The sequence below is a fragment of the Saimiri boliviensis genome, chromosome 10 (assembly GCF_048565385.1).
Source record: "Saimiri boliviensis isolate mSaiBol1 chromosome 10, mSaiBol1.pri, whole genome shotgun sequence".
In the NCBI taxonomy this organism is placed as follows: Eukaryota; Metazoa; Chordata; class Mammalia; order Primates; family Cebidae; genus Saimiri; species Saimiri boliviensis.
In genome coordinates this window covers 60,640,598-60,661,342 of record NC_133458.1, presented here as the reverse complement: position 1 = coordinate 60,661,342, position 20,745 = coordinate 60,640,598, and the positions used below count along the sequence as shown (strand labels likewise).

The 20,745-nt window shown below is 33.0% G+C and overlaps 1 protein-coding gene across 3 annotated transcripts in view; it reads left to right on the top strand.

Moving 5' to 3' along the window:
• The window catches only part of SEMA3A (semaphorin 3A), a 322,145-nt gene that overhangs the window by 142,503 nt on the left and 158,897 nt on the right, over positions 1 to 20,745 (top strand). The window lies entirely within an intron of this gene.

Below are 20,745 nucleotides of genomic sequence, written 5' to 3'. Positions count from 1 at the left end.
ATGATTTGTGCTTTAGATAGTGTTTGTAGTCTAAGGATTGTGTTTTTACATTTTACTTTCTAGATTAAATTTTAAAATTCTTAAATATACAATAGTATCCTCTGCTACCCATACGACAACAACCTTTTGTCCTAATTCTGGTTGGGGCTCACAGCAAGTGCAGTTGTGATAAGGTGCCTGGGGATATATTAAAATCACTAGCTCTGAAGTCTCAGCCATATTGCTTTACATCACTAAACTGTCTTCCAATCAATAGAGTAGGAATAATACTACCTACCCTACAAAGTTATTTTATTTTATTTTATTATTTATTTATTTTTTTGAGATGGAGTCTTGTTCTGTCACCCAGGCTGGAGTGCAATGGCAGGCTCTTGGCTCACTGCAACCTTTGCCTCCTGGGTTCAAGCAATTCTCCTGCCTCAGCCTCCCAAGTAGCTGGGATTACAGGTGTGTGCCACCATGCCTGACTAATTTTTTGTATTTTTTGTAGAGACGAAGTTCCACCATTTTGGCTGGTCTCATATTCCTGCCTTAGGTGATCCACCCACCTCAGTCTCCCACAGTGCTGGGATTACAGGCATGAGCCACCACGCCCAGCCCACTATGGAGTTATTTTAAGGTTAATATATATAAAGGGTATGATAGAACACTGGCATAGATTAGAACTAACTAACCATATATACATACTTTTTTTAATCTTATGAAATGGTCTGTAGATAAACATTCAAGTACTGGTATTTGGTGCAATTCTGTCAGTGAGAATAAATGTAGAATCATTACAATTCTTAAAAATATATATATTCACTCTTAAGTTTTCTATACCTCAGATTTTAAGACCTCACAATTATCTCATAAGGCTTAAAATCAATCATATTTTGAGGATAAATTTATAATCTTTATGCCTGTTTTTATTCCTTCTGGTGTGAAAATTGATGCTTTCCATCCTGTAACTCTGTTCACACTGGTTTCAAAAATTTGCAAGTATCGATGTAAGAATAATTAGCAATAAAAATTGTGTCAATATTTTTAATCCAAAGTTCATTTAATCAACGTCTTCTGAACACTGACAGTGTGCTAGGCACTGTGTTAGGTACAGGGTGAGCAAGGAAGCACAAACATACATGGCACTACCCAAATGACACTTATGATCTAGTTGAAAAGAGGGACAATGCACAAAATGATGGCAAAAGCACGTATATAGAGTTTCGTCCTATGATAAATGCTATGAAGCAAGTAAGACCTCACAAGAAAATCTAACAGGGAGATTTATTTTTGGTTGTCACATTAAGTAAGGCATCACTAAGGAAGTAACTTTTAAATTAAGAATAAGGTTCAACATAGCAAAGTGAAGAGAAGGTAGAGAAGATTAGAGGATTCCAGACCAAAGATAGAGCATCAGCTAAAGACCTAGGACGGAAAAGAACCTTATCTCTAAGTGTAAGAAAGAAGGGAGGAGTTAATTAGATACTGGCTCTATCATGGCAAGGACCTGAGGAACACTTAAATGTTGGAATTTCCCACATGTAAAGAGAAACACAGTAGGAAGTTTTAACAGAGGAGCCGTATGATGTGACCTATATTTTAAGGGTACACACCCGATAGTTCTATGTGGAATACGTTGAATACTAGAGTCAAATCATGAAGCCTATTTAGAATTCTGCTGCATTAGCCCAAGGAAAAGAGAAGAGTGTCTTGAACTAGGGCGATAGTGGTGGCAAGTGGAAGATGTGTGTAAGATTGAGATGTATTTTAAAGATGAAGTTAACAATGACTTTCCAAACTGGGATAATTACAATGGCTGGTTTTCTATCCATTCTCCTCATAGTCAAAATCTTAAAGATACCTAAAATTAAAATTGCTTGAACTAGCCATATGCTCCAGTGCTATTTTCATATACACACAAAGTAGATAACACAACACTCACCTTTTAATTTTTTCCCAACAGATGTGTTCTCCAGCATCCCCTTAACCTTAATAGATTTTAAACAGTGCTGTGGTCATCAACAATAACAAAATCATGCATGTGAATTCTCAAATTAGTACTCAACAGACTGTGAACTCAAGGCTTTTGAGATTCTTACTGCTGTTATTCATCTCTCAACAATGAAGTAGAGTATTTCAAAGGATATAGTCATTTTACAGCATGGAAAAGTTGTTCAAAGCTAGTAATTATACCTGCATTATTGTGTGTAAACATACACATTGTGAAGTATTTTTATGAGAAGTTTGGAAAAACAGAAGTACCAGTGTGAAGGAAAATTGACAGATTGTAATACTCAAAGGCATGTTAATTATTAGCATTTCTTCTACAGCCCATTCGAAAGAGTATATTTTTACTCATGCATATATTCCAGGTAATATGAAAATTGCAGAGCATTTTATCACTTGATCAAAATGTACCAAGCTTGAAAATTACATTGCTGATTGACAATTTTTCAGGAATTTAAAGACAAAACAAATTCTATACATGTATTTTAAATCAGTGCCAGCATAAATAATAGACATTTCAAGCATGGCCATGATATTGTAGGTGAAAAGGTTAGTTACAAGTAAGAATTTGATAATAATGTATTGTAAAACCAGCTCTGGGATTGATAATGTTATACAGAATTCCTTTAACAAAAGAAATTGAAATGTTCTTGAAAGGGTTAACATTTTATGGGTCAGGCTAGAGGACTATGACTTCCATTCAAATAAATATATGGAGAAAAAAATCTTATGGCTAAAACACACAGCTGGTAGAAAACCATAATCTTCCCACATACATTTCATGTCTTTTTGACATGTATATCTTCACTGTATACAGACTCGCACGCGTGCAAACTTTCCCACAGAAACATGCCACATATGTAGTAGAATTGGAATGTATATTTTACAAATAATTTCTACACACACAATCCAATCAGTGAATACTAAGTGAAGTGGTAAAACTATCATTTCTGTGACCTAGTCAATTATGCAACAGTAATCTATATCATTTTTCTAATGGATTATATTAGAAATGCTAGCAAGTTGAGAATGCTATCATAATGCTAACAATAACATTTATAAAGTGTCACACTTTCAGAGGTTCATGATTACCTGTCAGGGGTAATATTTTAAAGACTACTTTTGTCATATAAGGTTCACCAATAGAAGCTTCAAATTTGACTGAGTCTAAATAACTAAGTTGTTGTCATAGCCATAAGTAAAAAATGCTATGCTTTGGTCAGATATACACCCTAAGAAGTAAGAAAGTATAAACACAATAACTTCTTTCTTTTTTTCTGATGCATCATGTAAACACCAGTAACCTTTGATTTACCAAGGATATGAACAAAAGGCAAAAACAAAATTTGTCTTGTTATAATTTAGAAAATCCTAATTAGAAAGAGCTGTATGGGAACTTTTAAAAATGGGAATCATTTTAACTAGGAAAAAAAAGGCTTTAAAGATATTCAGACATTACATCATACTTTTTAAAGTTTGCTTGAAGAATATTTAGAGGCAAGTATTTTATATGTAGTCTAACAGAGTCAGAGAAACACAGTATCTTGCCATTGGTTACGTTGTAAATCTCTCATAGGGTGAAATAAAATATTCTGAGTTAAAACTGAGCTTTCTGCATCTTCCTTTACCCTACAGTTAAACTAGGTATGTTTGAATATGAAAATTATATTACATTGATGTAAATACAAGGAAAAAAATTACTAATGTAACTTTAACAAAATCTCAGCAGTTCTTACCAGCAAATGGAATACATACTTTAAATTGTTTAACTGGAAAAGTTAGAGTAAGAAAACATTTTGACTTTAATCTTTCTTATCCTCTCCTACATGATTAAATTAAGATAATGAGTGCAAAGCAGAAACAAGTAATGCAAGCCAAGAAGACTGCATTTGGTAACCACTTAAGGCAATGTTTGGTAAAAGTTGACACAATTTATAATCCAATGAAGAGAAATTCCTAAAGTGGAAAAGATGGCCTATTTGAGGTCAAATGATTCTGCCAAGTTGTTTGGGAGGAAGGAAGCATACCTGTCCAAAGCACATCAACTTCTCAAAATGTGGAAGCTGTGGACTAGTAAGGTCTAGAGTTTGATGAAAGCTAAAATAGACCACAACTCTCCCAAAACGTTGGAATACATTTTAAAAGTATGAAAATTCAATATGAGATGCACACATTTGAGCCTAATTAAAAGAGACTATTTTATATAGTCCTGGATATGCTGATTCATGGGAAGAATCCTGCATCATGAAAATCTTCACGGGAAAAAATGTTGATAGATAGGTCTTGAGTTGGAAGTGTGAGGTCACTGGTTGTTATTCCTGAGGAGAAAACCTGGACTTAGTCCATGAAAAACAGCTGCTTTTGTAAAATGCAGTATCTTGAACACAAATGGGATTAAATTTGCTACTGTCATTTTAAGGATTCCACAACTGTCCAAGAGAGGTCCACATTTGGACTCAAACACTTCAGACATGCTGCTTTAGCATGAAAATATAATTTTCCTCAAAATAAACCAATAACAAAGACTTGATCAAAAATGTTTATGTATTTTCTAAAACCAGTATCTCTTAAAATTGCAGCAAATATAAAATGACATGTTCTGTTTTTCAATTCTAGGCATATGATTGATATTCTAGGAAACCATCCAGATTTCTTATTTAGACAATGTAAATAAATTCAGCTGAATTAGATCTAAAATATTTGTTGCACTAATGTCATCACCTGTTTCTATGTTCCATTTACCGTAAAGAAATGAACTTACCTGTATTGACTTTTCAAAATAATTAGCCTAAGAAATATCTATGACTTTTAAACTATTTTTACCAAACTATTTTCCCCAAAATATTTTGGCATCCCAGCCTTACTCATAAATTTTATTATTTTTAATAATCAACGTTTGTTATTAATATTACAGAATCTTTCTAAATATTGAAAAGTAATTATATTAAATATTAAATATTATATTAAATATTCCTTAAAAGTATAATTATACTATATGAAAAAGTTTCTATATTATACAAGATTGAGAGACATTTTGTTTAATAAGGTTTCTATAAGAAAATGTCTTGACAGCTAGACATCCCAAAATCTTTAATATATTAATTTGAAATTAATATAATGAAATATGTAGTGTTCTCCTGAATTAATTTGCTCATGGAACGCTTTATTCCATTGAACATCGAAAGAAACTACTGTTTTATGGATCGTCTCCATAAATGATTCATTCATTAGTATGTGTTTGCTTTCTTCAAGCAAATAAATGGGTGAATTGTTCTTAGTATCAATAATGTATGTAAATAGAAAATATTTTAACTTTTATTTGAAATATTCAAAATTGTATATCAACATGCTTTTCTTGTTTAATATTATGCTTAATTGTAGAGAATTATAATAGGAAATAAAGACCAAATAAAACTCTTTATAATTAAAAGTAAGATTTTATTAAAGTAACATTTTGGACCTCAAATGGTATATTTATATTAAAGGGGAAATTCATGTACAGTTGTTTAAATAACAAAAAGGTACTTAAGGAAAGATTCACCATAAAAGAGTGTAAGGCTAAATTTAAGAAACTACTTAAACATAGAGATTAAAACATGCTCCTTTTCATATTTTATGGCATTTCCGTTGGGAAAAAAAAATTCACCTCTTATTCTCATTTAGTTGCCATCACATGATTATAAGATAAGATTTTTAAGGTCAGTAATAACTGCTGCAGTGTCTATTAAATCAATATGTGTCCTTTCCTCTGAATGTTATAAGTGAACTACTGATAGTTCAAATGCTCTCTCTTTCTTTGATGTCTACAAAGATGATAACCAACTGTATGTCTGTGGATGACAAGCTCTCTTTTGACTTCAAGTCTGTTGATAATTGGTACTTTTGCAACAAGAGCATTTTCAACTACCTGAATCAAGACTTTCATAGCAGTATCACTTACTGGTTCTTGACAGCTAATGAAGTGGCAGAGCAGGGCTGATAAACTCCAGAGCTTATCAAAACGAGGGTGTAGCATTTTTTAGATTCTGATTTACTAAATGAGGTGAAAGTCATTAAGATCATCAAACAAATTCAGTTATGAACTCTTAAACTAATTTCTGGATTTTTTTAAATAGAAGTATTTTTAAGTGGATGTCATCTCTCCACCTTGAGTACTTAGATATGATAAAATAACAGTTATAATTGGGAAAAGTTACAATTTTATCCTCAATTTTATAATTCTGCTAGTTTTTTACAACTTTTTAACTTTTAACTGCAATAGTATTTAAGCTAATAAAAACAAATGCCTGCTTTACATAATTTTTATACAAAATATAAAAATAAAGTAAATTTTTGAAATCTTAGAAATTTTATGAAAATACGTTGCCACTTAAAGACACAGCAAAAACATAATCTCAGCTTCTAAAGCAAGTTTGTGAGGCGGACTTACATAGGTAATTGTCTTCATAACAATTTATTAATTTATTAGAGGGTAAAGTTAAAAATTCCATCACTTTAAATAAACAATGTTTCAATTTTACATACATAACAATGTATATTTTCAACTATTCAATTCAAGATTGATTAATGACAAGATTGTTACAAAAATGTGATTGGCAAAGATACTCTTTAAAACTCTTTACATGCAAAATAAATATCCAGAAAATGAAAGAATTAAGAAATTCGCAATTTTTGATAATGTTGCACGACTCTTCTGGTTGCTCACATTGAATTGCCATGAGGGTTTATTAGAATTTAATAGCACTAATACTTACTTCCTCTTCTTTCTTGTGGAAAGCCGAATTTTATTCTTGTTATTCTGTGCCTTCAAACTAATGCTAATGTCTCATTTTCAATGAAAGTTGTGGCCAGCAGGGATTAAATGGAGATCATATTTTCACTCTAAAGAATGTTTGTGACTTGTCATTTTAACATTGTTAGTAGTGTTTTGATTTTGTTTTGCTTTTGTAAATCGTACACAATCAGATTTTTTTGATGAAGTAGAGAAGGAAGTTTAATGAGAAATTCACTTAAGTTATGTTTTTGTCCAATCTTCAAGAGGTAAATCTGGTTCTGAATTTGACCTTTGTCAGTGTGAGGATTAATGTTGTGTATCCTGCATTGATCTAGAAAATCTTTAGTCTATTTTCCTTTCCATCCTAGAGGTGTGCTTGATTTAATGGTTCCTGGGGAGCAGGGATTTTCAACAAACTAGCTGAATGTTTAGCTTCATTCTAGGGAATTGTGAGATGTCCTTAGGGGTCTTAAACCAAATCTGCCTCACATAATATTTAACTTAAATCCTAGAACATTTCTAAATATGACCCAATTTTAGACAATTACATGAATAGCAAGATAGTATTTGAAAACAAAATGGAAGAATTTAATCTTTTCTCATTTCCCAATTAAGAGAAACTCCTTGTTATTTATTTTTTCTGTGTCATAAAAATAAATTGTAGAATTGATACTGTTAGATTGTTTTTGCTAAATAATTACTTAAGGAGCGCTGGATATAGAAAGACTTATTCTTGTCCAAATTAACTACATGATAATTCAATTTTTCCTTCTTTTATTTCTATATATATATATATAGAGAGAGAGAAATATATATATAAATAAAAGAATTTATATATATAGAAATATATATATAAATAAAAGAATTTATATATATAGAAATATATATATAAATAAAAGAATTTAATTTATATATATATATATATAAAAATAAAAGAATTGACCCTTTGTGCAGTAAAAAATCCACATACAACTTTTGACTCCCAAAAACTTAACTACTGACAGCCTTCTTTTGATCAGAAACCTTACCAAGAACATAGTCAATTACACGTATTTTTGTATGTTATGTGTACTATACATTATATTCTTCTAATGAAATAAGCTAAAGAAAAGAAAACATTAAGAAAATCATTAGGAAGAAAACATATTTACTCTTCAAGTGGAAGTGGATCATCATAAAGGTCTTCCCTTCTTATCGTCTTCTTGTTGAGTAGCTGGAGGAGGATGAGGAAGAGGAGGGATTCATCTTGCTGTGTCAGGGGTGGCAGAGGTAGAAGAAAATACAAATATAAGTGGCGGCATATAGTTCAAACCCATGTTGTTCAAGGGTCAGGTTAGAAAAGTTATAAAATGTCAATGAATTTTTATGTACCAATTTCATTAGGGCATCTGACTTCAATTGTTTAATAAACTCCAAAATGTGTCTACTCCAAACTTAAAGCACACTATTAGGGAAGACAAATTTATGATGTGCCATAATAAATAGGACATTATTGTCACTAAGATTACAGTGTATCTGGACCATGCTGTATGGTTTTCATTAGAGATTCCTTGAATTCATTGGTTTTCAACATATTACTCTCTTGTCTCCTTCCATTCCTCTGCAGGGAACTCAGATTCAAACAAAATCATTTTGTAAGGAAGCCAAAAGCCTTTATAATCAAAATGTATTTATTCTAGATAAAGGCACAGGACTAGCTAGGAATGTCATATGAGTGTTCTCTACAACAAAGAGAAGAAACAAGGGGCCAGGTGTGGTGCCTCATGCCTGTAATCCCAGTACTGTGTAAGGCTGAGGTGAGTGGATCACCTGAGGTCGGGAGTTCAAGATCAGTCTGGCCAACATGGCAAAACCCTGTTTCTACTAAAAAAGAAAAAATATAAAAATGAGCCAGGCATGGTGGCTCACACCTGTAATGCCAGCTACTCGGGAGGCTGGGGCAGGAGAATGCCTTGAACACAGGAGGCAGGGTTTGCAGTGAGCTGAAATCATGCAGCTGCACTCCGGCTTGAGCACAAGACTAAGACTCTGTCTCAAAAAAAAAAAAGGAAAAAAGAGAGTAAGAAAGAGAAAAACAACTTCTGAGGTAAATAACTACTTTTTTAAATGACAGATATAAATTGCATTTGCTTATAGCACCAGACACTTTGTAAGGAATGAAAAGATTAAAGCTAGTAAGAGTACACTATAAATTATGAGTTATCTAACCCATAGGCACTATTGCACATTCATAAACATATCTACTTTATCCAACTATTCAGTAATCCATTTACTCATTCATTCAATAAGTATATACTAAGCACCTGTTGTCAGAGAAATCTAGAGTTTAGATAATTCCTACCACCTACACAAGCCTACACAATTCCTACACAAGCCTGTCTCTCTGATCTGGTTTCTTGATTGATACTTGAGTATGTCTATGTCATTTCCTCAGCTCTCTTCCTTCTCACTCTGGGAATGAAATACATGCTTGCCTCAGATAAAAAAAAGGGACATCAGTGAACACTCATAGATAGGAACATGCTCTCCAGTATATTTGCACTTATACAGATCAGTTTTTGTCAGTGAATAAGGAAGACTTTTTTCCCTTCCCCAAATATACCTTGGGATGGAAATGATAAAAATATCCTGGATAAAATACTAAGTTTCTTTCTTCAGAAATACTCATTTTGCTCTGCATTAGAACAATTTAAATAAATCATTCTTACGTAGTTTTTAAAATGTCTTATAGTAGACATGTGCAACAGGTAATGGGTAACAAGTAGTTTATCACTATTTATTTCTCCATCTGTGCATATTTTCCACTGTTTTGTTACTGGAAAACGTAGTATATATAATTTGTAAATGTCAGAAAACATGTGCTTTCTTTTTTAAAAAATCACATGCTTTCTTAAAGCCATGTGAAATATGGTTATTTGAAGAACACTCTGAAACATGTGCTGTGTTACAGTACATAATTGAACAAGACTGCCTGAAAAATTAGTATTTCAGCTCTATGAAACAGAGAAGCCTTCCTCTTTTTCATTTTGCTAATGCTAATACAATGCTTACCACTCACAGGTATTTAGTGAACTCTTGTCATTGGAATGACTGATAATAGAGACCTGCCTATAGAGGAGTCTCATAAATAATTAAAATATAAGAATCAAAAAGAAAGTTTTGATTTCTAAATTACTAGCCCATCACTCAAAGCACCAAGTACAACCAATGTGAATTTTAAAAGAAGAATCTACACCTTAATTCTAAATTTTTACTGTCTAATCATCTCACACAAAAGCAAGTGACCGATGGCAATGCACGTTTGAATTATCCATTTTTGTCCACATTAAGACATTTACTTGTTTTATGCAATCATTCCATTTAATCTGTAGTTGTTCCCCCAAGAAGTAAAATTAGTATTTCTCATTAGTTATTTTATAAATTGTTTACAACTTTTATTTATTTAATTCTTGTGCAAAAAGCTATCAATATCAGAGACCAGAAAGCAAAAAATGTGGAGAAAAATTAAAAGTCACAATTTTTCCACAAAATTATTTAGAAAGAGCACTGAATGTAGAGCCAGGAGTCCTATATTTAAATCTGACCTCTGCAACTGCTATAGAGTTGAAGTCATTTATGCTCTTTTCTAAATGCAAGTAGTCACACTTGAGATAGTCCAAAGATCCTTCTGGATCTTCAATTTAGTGATTGATTATCTAGTTAACCATTTCCTCCACATATAATTTGACCCACATGGCATTGTGCTAACCTTTACATCTAAGAGAACTAATGTGTGTACTCTTATAATACTCATGCGGAAAAGTGGCATGCAGTTTATTTATGACTGTGTGTTATAATCAAGGCATAGTGAAGTATCCATTGGAGGATAGATGTCTGCTAATTCTCAGGTCTTAGATAGGAGAGATATCTTCTAACTGTAGCTTGAAGCACAAGAAAGGAGAAAATAAACTAGAAGTAGGAGGCAGCAAGCCAGGTTTAGAAACGAGTAAGTTGTGGAAACTTAAAGAAACAGGCATAAAATGAGGTAGCAAAACCAGATTTGGGACTGCAACTGCTGTTAGCAAAATGGTGCTAAGGTAAAGGTGGTGGGTGTAGGTCTGTACTTTGTTTTTAAAAAACCATTAAATTTTCAAAATGTCTTCTCCTTAATTTATATGTTGGTGTCTGGAAGAGTATACTAAAATTGAGAGAAATTAAACATAAAGGACAAGTTACTTTGCTGTTTCGGTAGATTTTATTTTTAATGATGCTGGTAAAATAGAACTCTCAAGAAATTTATTCATGTGATTATTTTATGTAAAACAGCCATAACACTGCTTAGCACATAGGATTTTAAAAAATAGCCATTTTATTGTTATTTGATAGCCAGTTTATAAATAATTTAAGGATTGGATGGTATAATTTTAATAGTCATTAGAACATAATTTAGAGCTTAATTAGCAAAGCTAATGTATATCCTGACATATAATTTATATTGCTACCTTTGCTTTTTCTTATTTTCATTATATTTATGCTTTCTAAATTTTTGTTGCATTAAAAATATAATGTGTGGCCAATCACATATATTGAGTCACTTGCTTTTGTGTGTCAGTACTAGGTATATGCCAGGAGTAGGTTTTAGGGCTAGATATACAAAAATAAGTAAATGCAGCATATTTTAACTCTAGAAAGGTAGCTAAGGAGATAAAGCAGTGGTTAACATACATATGTACAAGGCACTATGCTTCATAAAGGAAAGCATGATACACTGTCCCTTAGAAGGTCAAAGAATTCACAAGAGAAGGTTAACTTGGGTCTTAAAAGGTGAATTAATTTACCTAAACAGGTGAGTGTGGAAGATGGAAAACATTGGAGAGATAAAGAGCATTCTAATCTGTGAGACTATAGATGGCATGTCATTGACTAATCGTAAATATTTGTGTGTGTGTATGTAAATAAAATATATTGCTGTATATAGAGGTAAACACACATGCATATACATTTATACACATTGTATTGGTGAATGAGGAACAAATGAGTGTGTAAAATATAAAGAGTCCAAATCACATAGATAATGAAAGTCTCTAGCCACATTTTAAGGAGGCAAGTGATGTTATATTTGTTCTCTTTTAATTGTGATTCATGCCTTATTTGAATGAATTTCATTATGAAGCAGTTGTTATTGTTATAGTTTCTTGAACTTCTGCTCCATTTCCTTAAACTTCACTTGTTTGAGAATGACTGGTGATGCCCCTCTCATTTGAAAGACAGATTGCTGGGTCACAGATGTTTTCACTTGGTTATTAGTGCAGATTTCTTCTCTGGTTTTGAGCAAATAATGTTTTGAACAGTATGAGGCCCACCTGATTTCTTCTCTTGTAAATAACTCCATTTTCCACATAAATTCCAAATGTATTCTTTATTTAGTAAGTTCCATTAATTATTGCTTCTGTAAGAGACTTTTCAATCTGTATATTTAACTCTATTTTTATGTTTTATTTCCTTATCTAGCTTTCATTTCTATTATATTAATTAATTCATCTCTTTCAAAATACTTGATTTTATCATTACTTAGTTTGGAACTTTTGCAACCAGAATTAATCCTCTGTTTCTTGTGCCAACTCCTCTTCTTTCCTATGCTCTTCATTTACATGTTAGTAACATGTTTCCTCCTTCTGGCAATGAGGAAGTGAGCTGGAGAAATTTACAGCCTGTGATTTTTGTTGTTTTGACTTTACACGCACTCCATGATCTTTAATATATTTTCTTCTGAGAACATACCTCACTTCATTTTTTTTCTTCATTATCTTGATTGGTGTGATTGGTGTGTTTCTCATGAAGCCCCATTAGAAACACCCTGTGGGATAGTCTGGTATTCGTACCTTTCACTTCTGCCCTCACACTACTTTACCTACAGTGATACCCTTTAGAAGAAGGATAATGCATACGCAGTAAATTTTGTGTGTGTATGTGTATATGTGTGTGTGTGTTTAAGAGAGAGAGAGAGAGATTAGGACAGTACCTGGCTTGGCTTGCACATGTTAGTTGAAATGATGATAATAATAATGATGGCCATGCCTTTATACTTTACCTAATCTCTCCTTCTTGTTCTTTTGAGACAGGATCTCACACTGTAATCATAGCTCATAGCAAACTTGAATTCCTGGGCTCAAGCCACCCTCCTTCTTTAGCCTCAAGCATGCATGGACATTTTTGTTTGCTTGCTTTGTTTTAAATAGAGATGGGATCTTGCTGTCTTGCACAGGCTGGTCTGGAACTCCTGGTCTCAAGTGATCTTCCTACCTTGGTCTCTGAAAGTGCTGAGATTACAGGCTTGAGCCACTGTGTTCGGTCTGTACCTCCACTCTCTATGAACATGTTCCAATAATCTTATAGTCCTGTAGACTTCTAAAGCATGTTTCTGTAATAAAAGCATTTGTGGATGTAATTTCTATGATTTGTTAACCCTTTGCTTATTAATTCTATGCTACTTGGAATATATGGAGAGATACCAGATCTCAGCATTTATATAGAAATGTTTCAAATTTTATTATATTTGAAATACTCCCTTAGTAACTTGATATCACATTGATGTTATTTCTTCATTTAATATATATATTTCCTCTTATACTTTCCTTTTCATCTTTTTTTTCTTTTCATGAGAGTCAAACGAAAGAGATAGAGTACACATGGTTTTACTCTGTCATCTTTCACCAGTAGAAAGTGCATTTGTTTTATAGAAAATTTACTCTGGAGGCAGTATATAATATGTTTTGTTGGTGTAAACCTGGAAAGGAAGTTCTGTGAGAAAATGATTACTATAACCCAGGGAAGATACTATGGGGAGTTAAATTAGGACAGTGGTCGTGAGTATGTAAGCAAAAGAAAATACAGGACAAATTATGGTGCTAAGCCGAACTGAAGTGATGGATCAGATCAGTGGATGAGGAAGGGGGTCTGGCTTGCATAGGTCTGTGTTGATTGATACTTATAACAAATTTAAAACATGTAGAAAGGTGATGATGTCAGTAATGGAAAGAAGAAAAAGGAGTGAATTCTGTTTAAGTCATGCAGACTCTGAGATGTTTGTACAATATCTAAATAGAGGTTTCTAGTAAGCCTTTGTTTGGACTTTGGAGGAAATATCTCTTAGAAGATGTATATTTGAGACATGTCAAAATGCTGCTAGTGATGAAAGCCATAGTTGTAGGTAAGATTACCCACCAAGTTATTACTGTGTAGAAAGTAATAGAGCAAATAAAATAATATAAATATTCAAGAGCTGTTAGCTAAAGCAAATTATATGAGAGTGAGAGATAACTTTTCAAAAATCAGTTCTTAGTATTTTTCAAAATATACCCTCCTTAGAACTGATAATGGGGAAAAGCAGAAAGACCCAGACCTTTGATGTCAGATGGAAAGTTATCTTAACTCTGCATCATACTAGCTCTGTGACCTAAGATATTTCTGAAAGCCTATCTGAGTCCATTTCTTCATGAGAAAAAATGGGAATGAACTTCTTTTAACTTCCTTAACTATGATTAGCATCTCTTTGTTGTTGCTGTTATTGATTTTGGTTTTGCTTCTCTGAGGGTATTTGTCTACTTTTCCATGAAGGTTTTTTATTACTCTTTATACTCCACATAGTTTTTAGCCAAGGTCTATGTGTTTGTTATACATAATATGGACTAAATGTATTTTTGTTCACTTAGTAAGGAATGACTGTTAAGTGTTAAAAATCTGAATCATAAAATTAGATTGTGGGCCGAATCATAAAATTAGATTGTGGGCCGGGCACGGTGGCTCACGCCTGTAATCCCAGCACTTTGGGAGGCCAAGGCGGGTGGATCATGAGGTCAAGAGATCGAGACCATCCTGGTCAACATGGTGAAACCTCATCTCTACTAAAAATACAAAAAATTAGCTGGGCGTGGTGGCACGTGCCTGTAATCCCAGCTACTCAGGAGGCTGAGGCAGGAGAATTGCCTGAACCCAGGAGGCGGAGGTTGCGGTGAGCTGAGATCGCGCCATTGCACTCCAGCCTGGGTAACAAGAGGAAACTCCGTCTCAAAAATAAATAAAATAAAATTAGATTATGAACATTACATACTTTTTACAGTATACAAAATGAAAAATAAATTCATATAATAGATAGTTCTGCCCTTGAAGCTTTATAAGCATATTTGAAGAAAAATATACTGTCTCTCCTTGATAACATGGTCTAGGACACTTGTGTCTCGTGTGAGGTCTAGAACTATGGGAGCTGGTTGGGCTGAGGATAAACCTTTACTAGTTGTCCACAGCTCAAATACGTGCATCTTGTACTTTGATTCAGTACATATACGTCATTGAATACTATGCAGCCGTAGAAAAAGAGACCATGTCCTTTGCAGGGACATGGATGGAGATAGAGGCCATTATCCTTAGCAAACTAATTCAGGAAAAGAAAACCAAATACCTCATGTTCTCACTTATAATGGGAGCTAAATGATGAGAACACATGCACTCATAGAGGCGAACATCACACACTGGGGCTTATTGGAGGGTGAAGGGTGGAAGGAAGGGGAGAAGCAGGAAATAGAACTAATGGGTACCAGGTTTAATACCTGGGTGATGAAATAATCTGTACAACCAACCCCCATGACATATGTTTACCTATGTAACAAACCTGCACATCCTGCACATGTAGCCTGAACTTAAAATACAAGTTAAAAAAATAAAGTCTATATAAGTAAAAACAGTTACTCATATTAAATAAAAATAAGCATCTGGAAGAGGAGAATCCTGGCATAAATTCAGTGGATAGAGACATTAGAGCACAGAACATCAACAAATACAAAGAGACAAGTTGGAAGAAGAGCTTGGAAACATGTCCTAGGAAAAGGTGGTACAGCTGTGTTTCATAGACTACTGTAGCCTCTGACACAGGCTGGAGAGACTAGTCAAAGTAAAAGTCAGTTTCAGATCAGGATTTGTAAGCTTGATGCATATTTTAAGTGTTTAGTGCTACAGAAGTTAGAAGATAATTTTTAATAAGTTTCTTCAAACAGTACTTAGCAAACATTGTAGAATGAGAAAATATGCCCAGCATCACCAAATAAATAAAAGCATGTAGTTGCCCATTGGTATTGGCTCTATCTATGCAGTAACAAGATGCACTGAACAGAAATAGTGTAGGAGTAGAATTCATCCTCCGCACAGTTACCTTAGAGCAGTACTTGCCAAACATCAGTTTGTGGAAAGGTACTAATATTTCATGTAGTAAGGTGTTAAAAACTAGTCATTGATGAAATAAAATAAATTGAATGTTTTAATTATGTAAATTTGTTTATGTCTGAAGATTATTCATTGTTTATGTTTTTGTTCATTTTGATCATTTGGTTCGTAAAATAAAATGGCTCCCCCCACTTTGCTTTTTTTATAAAATGACAATGATAGCAAATAGTCCTTTTTTGTTCTTACAGTTTTTTTTTTTGTTGTTGTTGTTCTTATAGTGCAAGAAAAAGTTGTGAAGTTTTAGTTCAGCCTCTAAACTAAAAGTTGTAAACTTTTAGTTCAGCCTCACAACTAAAGTTGTGAACTTTTAGTTCTTTTTTGGTTGTTGAAATTAAAAATGAAATCTAGGATCTCAAATTGTTAGACCTTACTGAACTTTCCAATATTTACAAATATCTAGATATTGTCATCATTTAGCCAAAATGTTTTGGCATCATATAGACCCAGCCTTTGACTACTTTCAATGGGATCTTTGACTATTCTGTGAAAAGGACAAAGTTCAAGTCATGGAAAAAAGACCATAAGCCTAAAGCCATCAATGAATACAGGCAATTCATTTGAGTCCAGCAACTGGTGAGGTCCTATTACCTTTCATGTTACAAAACTTAGAAGGGAAAAAGAGAGACAGAGAAATATAACAGAAGTCAGAAATATAAAGAACAGGGTGGATATTGTCTGGATTTTAAGGTCAAATATACAGGAATTCTTCATCCTACTATAAAAAGTTCTGGCCACTCTTGCCAACTAGAAATCTGTATTCATTTCATTGCCTTTTTGAGAGTCTAACTCAGTCATTGTAATGTAACCATCTTTGTAAATTTGTATTCATCCTAAAGACAATCAGAACATAACAGGAACCATACAATTTTGTTATGTAGGGGCGAATCATCATTTATGATTTTTGTTGTAAGTGTTCCCAGTCATCATTTATGAGTTTGGTGTAAATGTAGTTTTTTTTTTTTTTCCAAAGAACAAAACACATGCAAAAGAAGAATACTAGTTTATAAAATAACCTTTAATCTCTCAAATATTGTATTGATAGTGATTGCTATCAATTTCTCCCTTCTTTTTAAAAGTAAATGCTTCTTTTTAAAAGTAAATATATAGTAGAGATTATGATTACTCTGGGAAAAGGCAAACGTGAAAATTTATGGATAAATAAAATTAGAATTGACTCATAAAATATTTTGGTTTTTCTCTCATGATTAACTGGTAGCATATTATAGAACAATTAAAATTTGTTCTTTTGTAACATACTCTTAATCTATCAAATAGACTTTATCTATAAGGATCTTGAATTTTGTGAGACTCCTCTACTTTGTGAAACTACATCACAAGAGTACAATCTATTTATAACCATCAACACTACTACTTAAAATTATGTAGGTTGATTTTTCCTGCCAGGCAAGCTATACACTAAAGCTTGTCATCTACATTGTCTTATATTATATAATAGTAAGAATGTTGACAATAGTTAGCACTTACTGAGCACAAACTGCATGTCTCTGTCTGGTTTTACAGTCAGTATGTTTTCCATTTTGTCATTAAGCAACTCATAAATACAGTAAATCATTTGGTGAATCTGGAATGAACAGAACGCTTCTTTAGTCACCTTTCAAACCTTAGAATACATACATTATTGAAGAATGTTCTGAAATGGCATCTTTAATTACAATCCAAATTTACTTCTCTTATAGTTTGACACAGCATGTAGAAGTTGAAGTAATCTCTCAACCAGAGAAAAACAATTACACTCAAAGAGAATTAATGCCTTTAAAAGCTTTGGCCTACTCAGATTCACCATGGTCAAATTAATTTTATAGAAACTTAGCTTGTTTTTAAAAAATTACAGTTGTTTAACTGAATATGAGCATAGGCAAGATGTGAGAAGGAAGACGAATACTATACATCTCACATTACTGAATTTTACTATAGTTCCCAAAGGAGTTTATGTCATTGTAAGATACATAATTGAAACAAAAAAAGACTTAAAATTCTGAAGGATTAGATTCAATGTTATTTAATATCTGATGCAGCTAGATGTCTCTACATCTAGGAAAATCAAAGTCATGCATTTAACTGAGGAAAACAGAATACTGAAGAATCTGAGAACTAGATTTGGAAAAAAATGTGTCTGAATTTAACCCAGATATTTCACCCAATTTCTATTCAATCTCACCCTGGAAAGTGGTGATATAACCTAAGCAATCCAGAATTTGAATTGTTCACTGATATTAGAGTTATTAAGACTCTTCTCTCAGTTATAAAGCAATATAAAAAGCCCGTGTTGGAGAATAACATCCAAAAAATTTGGAGTGAAAGGAATAATGAGACAAAATTAAGCACATTTGAAAGCAATGGAAAACAACTGCTAACACATATGCCAGGAAAGTATTGTCTTTTTAAAAAAATCAAACTATTGAGAAGTAACATTTTTCAACTGTGGTTCGTTTTCATAATGATTTCATATATAAACCGCCAAAAACTTTCCTAAGTTGTCTGTACATAGGAACCAATAATTCTGTCCAAACTAATTTTCAAAATCCACCCTGGAACATATTTTTCAATTAGGGAGATGTTTTCATTGTTTGGAACTGTGGTATAGAAAGTCATTCCTTTTATTATTTAGTATTGAGAATATATAAATTTGAAAACAAAAAGGAATACTTTATTGTTCTTAAGATGCCATTACATTTAATATAAATATAAATCAAAGAACATATCACTATTTTTATTTTCCTCTCTATCACACAAAATTACTGATGCTAACAACTTGGTAAGAAAGGTGAAAAACATATATATATATATATATATATATATATATAGAGAGAGAGAGAGAGAGAGAGAGAGAGAGAGAGAGAGAGTGTTTTCAGTCTACTCCGTCTATTGAAAGTATGTATACTTTCAATATATACACATTGTTTTCCGTCTATGCCATCTGGAATGTAATTTGCTACATCTGGTCAAGAATACCAACCTACATATATTTAACCTCTACTTATACAAACAGGAAATATTTAATTGAGTGCTTACTAGGAAATGCTTATTCTAGGCTTTTCACAGGCATTATCTAATTTCACTTCAGTAACTCTTAAAAGATACATTATTCCCATCTTCTATAAAACTTGGGCCCAGGGAGTTTAAGGAACTTCTCCTAGTTTGCACACCTAATAATTAAGTACTGTGGTGTTGCCTTTGTTCTTACTTACAACTGTATAACTCCAAAGTCTATAGCTATAGTATTTATTTTCCTACAACTTCTTCCAATTGATGTGTAGAACTCCCTTTTGTAGTTTCTTTGCAATTAAAATCATTCTTGTATCTCCTACATGACCTTTTCATTGCCTAACATCTCTCTATGATTTTGTTGTTTTAGTCTGGGTGGCTCTTTTTTTTTTTTTTTTTTTTTTTTTTTTTTTTTTTTTTTTCAGTTTGTAGGTTTTTAAAATTCTTTCTTTCTTTAAGTTTGGCCTCTCTGAAATTGAGGTAGAATTATAGATCTTAGAACTGGAAGGAAGGATGAAGGGCATCCATTTGATAAACAGATCTTGAATGATCATTCAGTCAGGACCTGAACATATCCAATGATAGAGCCCCTGCTTCTGGCAGCAGCCAGGTTTCCATACTTACACAGCTCAGAGTGCCTGAAATTTCAGTCTTTTATTGATTCTGTGTAGCGTAGCATTGATCATTTGTAATCTTTTGGGTGCCAGTGAAATGAATGCCATTTCTATTCAGATATTATGTAGTGGGTTATCTGTCTTTCCTCTCTGGAGACTAACAGCTCTCATTTATTTCAGCTGTGATTCACATAAATAACCTCTTGATCCATTTCTCTTGCCCCCCCTCTTCCTTCCTTCCTTCTTTTTTTCCTTCCTTCCTTCCTTCCTTCCTTCCTTCCTTCCTTCCTTCCTTCCTTCCTTCCTCTCTTTCTCTATTCCTCCCTCCCTCCCTCCCTCCTTCCTTTCTTCCTCCCTTTCTACCTCCCTTTCTCCTTCCCTTCCTTTCTTCCTCTCCTTCTTAGACCAGCCCAGTATTATACTATTTCTCATGAAGAAATGAGAAAAATATCTTTTAACAATTTGTTAACAATTTTTGTCTATAGGATAGGTAAATATATAAAAAGGTAGATAATTTCACTTTATGTTGTTGACTGACTTGGTAATATGAAAAAAAACATGTGAGTTAAGATGAGCTACTAATTATATATTTCCTAAGGAAATGTTCATTCTGGTAGAAAGATTGTAATAATTGACACTGGGATGCAGATTATAAGAGTAATTCAAGCAAAATGTAATGAGAAGCTCTCTGAGAATTTCTTGGAGGTAGCATTTGAACTAGCTTTAAGTGTGAATCTATTCTGTAGCTGTTGGAGTCAGGAAAAATAGCAACAAAGGCCAAGGAGTGAATGAACACAGGGCATGCTTTCTGCATGATACAGGACAATGAGATCTCCTGGGAGAGGGTCTAAACTTAAATGGTAGTGACCTGACCTTTAGTGCTAAGTTAAAGAGTTTGAATTTTATCCTCTGTTGAAATTATATTTTTTGATGATAAAATGAAGAGGTCAGTAGGACAAATAGATAAAGCAAGGTAGTTGATCACATGGCTAATATGTGTTTCCTGAAGTTAACAGCTGGAACAGAGAACAGGTCTACATTGTAGCTTTCTCCTGTCAAAGGCACATGGCATTCTACGTTGTGTGGATGCTGATGAAAGTTTTCTAC